The following is a 5,097-nucleotide window of genomic DNA, read 5'->3' as shown; positions in this document are numbered from 1 at the left end:
GGTGTGCACACCCCCTCCTGGCACGTGGTGTTCCTGATGCGGGAGAGACGGGGGTGACGAGGAAATCGCACCATTTCCGGAACGGCTTACGGCGGCGCCGAGAGCACCGGGGGAGCCTTCGGGTGCCCGCCAGGCTGTGCCCGCGACGCCTGCCACTTGGCGCGGGGCGGGCGCTCAGCTGTGGCCAAACGCGCCGCGTGGGGAGCTCCCTCCGCGCAAGCTCTGGCCTAGCCGAGCCCCCGGCGACCTCTCCGGCTCAGCTTTACCGCCGTGGCCCTCGCTGTCGCCAGCGCCCCGGCCTGCCCTGTCCCGCGCGCGGGGTTCACCAGCCACTCACTCCAATGCCGGCGGCGGAGGTGGCCCTCCTCCTCCCCACCCCCTTCCCTGCTGCCCCCCCCCCCCCCCCCACTGCAAACACCCGCACACCCTAGCTGCACAGCCGATCGTCTTGCTCCCGCGCCTGCGCTCCACCCGCCTGGGTGAGAGGCTCCCACACCCACCTGTTCAAGACCCAGCTCAAGGTGGGTCCTGCGTCTCCGAAACCTCCCCCGGCGCTCCCCAGGCCAGCCTCTTCCCGCCTTCGGTCTGCTCCTTAGACTCGGCTTCCCACCTCCCTTGGAACGCTCTTTCGGCTGCTCGGTAGTCTCGTCACTTGGCGGGTCTGTCTGTGCCCTTAGGCTGTGAGCTCCCTGGAGTCAGGGTCCGCATTGTCCTTCAGATCTCTTGCAAGGAGGAACTGGCACCTGAGGAGACAAGTGAGCTCCCCATCGCCCCAGCTGGGAGGACGGGGAGCTGGGAAGTCAGGTTAAGGGCAGTTTTCATCTTAACTTTAAAAGACTCACTGTTGTTTTTGTTTGCTTGTTTTTCAAACCGTGGCACTCCATAGTGGAAAAATCTACCTTCCCTCGCCGAAGAGTGATCTCGCTGCCTCAGGATTGGGGCTGTGACCGCGGTCCGTCTGTCCTGGGTGTTATGACAGGAGCCCTCAGCCCTGATCCTGCGATGTCACAGCTGCTCCGTGTTCTTTGTGGCCCACACATCCAGAGGGGGCACCAGCCAGAGACTCCTGCTCTGTGAGCTTAGTCCCCAGGCTCTCCAGTCTTTGCTAAGCATTTAAAAAACCCCCCAGGGAACTGAAAAAACCCTTGAAGCCCCATGGATGGGAGCCGGGCTTCAGTATTTTTTTAAGACCGCCAGGTGATTCTATTGCACAGCAAAGCTCCCAGACCCCTGGGCCCTCAGCCTGATGGTAGAGGCCTCCTGGGGCCACCTGTGTTCTGTGGAGTCAGAAGAATGAACAGCTAGACCTGGACCCAGGCTGCCGCTTTCTGGGGTCAGCATATTTCGGAGATCAGAGGGCCCTGGCACCCGTGTCCAGAAGGGACAAGCAGGCCTGTGTGCGCTTTGGTCAGTGCAGGAAGGAGGTTTGAGGATTTGCTGAGGGGGGAGGGGACCACCGGGAAAACAGACCCATTCAAGCCTGGGGGCCGGTGAATGTCAGCACCTCAGGTATCTGAGTGTGGCTGTCTGTTAGCCGCTCGGGTTCCTTCTCTGTGCATTAGGATCCTTCTGTTTGCTATTAGGAAAACACGATGCTGGCCAGAGCCGTGTGATTCCCCATCTCTGCCTCTCAGGGGTAATTGAGCTAATAAGCTGAAGGCAGACCCGTGATTTTTTGTCCAAGTACTGTGCCAGGAAAGAGGATTCCAAAATTAAAAACGAGTAGTTACTGCCCTTGAGACTCTTTTAGACTAGTGGGGGAGAAGGAACGTGTAAACAAATAGTCCTACAATGTGATAATTCCGTGGGAAAAATTAGTGTGTTTCATGCACAAGTAGTGGTAAAAATAAGCTCTGGCTTATCAAAGGCTCCCTGAGATGAGCCCAGAACTTGTTACACACCTTACACTTGTGTTATCTGTTTGGAGTCCAGTGCCCCCTTGCACATCCCGTGGATGAGATAGCTGCCGTCAAAGGTTGCCTAAGTTTCTGAATCCCCGGTGTGAGCGAGAGGCCCAGGTGGGGTTTGACCCCAGTTCCGCCTGCCTCCCAAATACCGGGGCTCATCTGCTGCTCTCCTGCTGCCTCCTGCAACGGCCCTGAGCTGAAGGGGAGCGAGTCAGTTGAAGCTTCACAGATGGTTGCGGAAGGGAGATGAGCTGGACGGGATTAATAGGCACCACCGTGAGAAGGATGATCTCGGGAAGAAAGACAGTGAGGGTGGGGGCAGTGTCTGTCTGGTTTGCACACGCCTAGCATCTGGCACGTAGTAGGCCCCGGATGTGCAGTGGGGGCTTCGGTGGAAAAGATTCCATGGGGCACAGAACAGGGAGGAGTCGTCAAAGACCCGGAAGTGGCCCGTGTAGGTGGAGTCGGTGCTCCATGCAGGGGATGCTGGGATCCAGGTGCAGGTGGAGAATCAGGCAAGGGCCCCATCGTTGCTGACCTGTGAACCTTTAGGTATGCTGGCTTTATCCTAGAGGTGACCAACTCCATGGGGGGTTTATTTTTTTTTTTAATTTTTTTTTCAACGTTTATTTATTTTTGCGACAGAGAGAGACAGAGCATGAACGGGGGAGGGGCAGAGAGAGAGGGAGACACAGAATCGGAAACAGGCTCCAGGCTCTGAGCCATCAGCCCAGAGCCCGACGAGGGGCTCGAACTCACGGACCGCGAGATCGTGACCTGGCTGAAGTCAGACGCTTAACCGACTGCGCCACCCAGGCGCCCCCCCCATGGGGGGTTTAAAGTAGGGTGGGGGGGGGGGGACATGGCTGTATTAGCTAGCTTTATAGACACCTCACCCTGATGTCTGGGTGGCCTTAAGGGAAGCAAACGGGGGCAGGTGATCATTAGAAGACACGGCTTGAACTGAGGCAAGGACAGGGTAGGTCGGGGAGGGGCTTTGTCTTGCCTGCCATTATGCCCCTCATCTGGCACATGGATGGGGTCAACAACAGCAGACAATCTGTCACTCCATTCAGAGCACAGGAACGATCAGGAACATTTCCGGAACACTCGGCAAGAACCGCACAGCCGACAAGACGGTGACATGTCCATAGCCGTGGTCCACTCTTCAAAAAGAAGGCGATCTATAATTCTACTCCGAGGTACATCTAAGAGAACTGAAAACATACATCCACAAGAAAACTTGCACACAAATATTTGCAGCAACACTATATATATATATATATATATATATATATATATATATATATTATATATATGTGTAGAAGGTATATATATATATCAACTATATAAGAAATATATATAGGATTGTGTATATATATTATATATACAAGAATATGTATATAATGTATGTATATGTATATAATATATATTTGGTACAATCCGCAGTTTCAGGTATCCACTGGGGGTCTTGGAACATATCCCCCATGAATAAGGAGGGACATCTGTATATCCACACCATGGAATATTACTCAGCCGTGAAAAGAAAAGCAGTAGTGTTACATGATACAACCTGGATGAACCTTGAAAACACTGTACTAAGTGAAGGAAGACAGGACACAAAAGGATACATAATGTGTAATTCCATCTATATGATATATCTAGATGATAGAAACAAAAAGTAGGCTCATGGTTGCTGCCGGCTGGGGGGAGGGAGGAATGATGCTACAGGGTTTCTTTTTGGAGTGATGAAAATGTTACGAAATTAGATAGTGATAGTTCACCATTCTGTGAATATACTAAAAAGCTGAATTGTACACAGGGTGAGTTTTATGATATGTGATGCATATCTCAGTAAAGCTGTTAGCGGGGGGGAAAGGTGAAAACTTTATGATTAAAATAATGTGAGGTGGTTAATTCTGATGGCAAAAGCTAAGGAGACGTTTTCAGCGACTTCTATGTTGCTGCCAGGTGTGGTTTTTGGTGGTCTTTAGTCACAGGCAGACAGTCTGTTACAGAAGGCCAGGCCGCTGTCTGCCTCTTGCTTCTGTCCAGGGCCACTGTGCCTCCCCCAAAAGGGCGTCACAGAACTGGGACAGGAGCAAGCTGGGGGACGGGAGGGTCCCAGTGGCGAACTCTAGTCTTTCCTGGTGCCCCTTGCTCACGTTGGGAAGCGCTCACTAAGCACCTTGAGTGCAAGACCCCAGATCTTCTCCAGTCCTTGTGCTCAGAGGGCTTCACTGCAACGTGACATGAAGGATGACGAGTGACGCCCAGAGGTCTGCGAGTTGCCCGCTTCCTATCACGAGATGGGAGATCCTGTAGGATGGTCCTCAGCTCCTGCTGAGCTACCTGCTTACTGCACGCCTGTGACTTCTGGTGCTGAGGGTGACGGGTGTGGAGGACACAGCTCTGATGGTGGGACAGATTGATGAGGCCCCCCAGCACTGGCCAGCAGAGCTGATTTGGGTTTGCTGCTCCCCCGCAGGCTCTCCGCGGACACCTGAGCTGTCATCTGAGAGGGTGTGCTTGGGGTCCGTGGAGGCCATCTGCTATCTCTGTTGCTCAGGAAACGGCCCCCAGAAACTCAGTCCGTGTCAACTGGGCCAGAGCCTCAGCGATGCCCAGGTGGGAGTCTTTGGAATCTGACCCTGGGAATGCATTCCCACCAGGAAGCCAGGCCCTGTCAGTGTCTTGGGGTTGACTGGGCAGCGTATGATGTCAAGTTGCGTTGCAGGAGGGAGGTAGAGACAATCATTCAGGTCTTGTAGAGGACACAGGTAGAATGACATAGACACTAAGCACACTGTTCTGAAAAAATTCCCATGTTCCTCCCAATTAATTTATTATTCTTTATGCAACCTTTTCTTGTGTGTCAAAAAAAATTAACTGTTTGAGGGGTGTCTGGGTGGCTCAGTTGGTTAAACATCCGGCTTTGGATCAGGTCATGATCTCACGGTTTGTGAGTTCGAGCCCCGCGTGAGGCTCTGTGCTGACAGCTCGGAGCCTGGAGCCTGCTTCGGATTCTGTGTCTCCCTTTCTGTCTGCCCCTACCCCCTCTCTCAAAAATAAATAAACATTCGTTTTAAAAAATTAAATGTTTGAAATTTTTCAAAACATTTATGGGAATGGAAAGTGTAAGTCACATCATTTTTCCCTTGCTGATAGTAATATCCCATAATGACCTTGC

At 52.7% G+C, this 5,097-nt stretch overlaps 1 long non-coding RNA gene across 1 annotated transcript; it reads left to right on the top strand.

Moving 5' to 3' along the window:
- Nucleotides 1–432: 432 nt before the first annotated feature.
- Nucleotides 433–1,194, top strand: LOC125148036 (uncharacterized). Its single transcript, XR_007145458.1, has 3 exons — nt 433–521; nt 678–755; nt 887–1,194. It is a non-coding gene; the product is annotated as an uncharacterized LOC125148036 (long non-coding RNA).
- The last annotated feature ends 3,903 nt before the right edge of the window (nt 1,195–5,097 follow it).

This window comes from Prionailurus viverrinus, chromosome A1 (assembly GCF_022837055.1).
Source record: "Prionailurus viverrinus isolate Anna chromosome A1, UM_Priviv_1.0, whole genome shotgun sequence".
NCBI lineage: Eukaryota > Metazoa > Chordata > Mammalia > Carnivora > Felidae > Prionailurus > Prionailurus viverrinus.
Note: the sequence above shows the minus strand (reverse complement) of the source record. Positions and strands in the feature narration are given on the sequence as shown.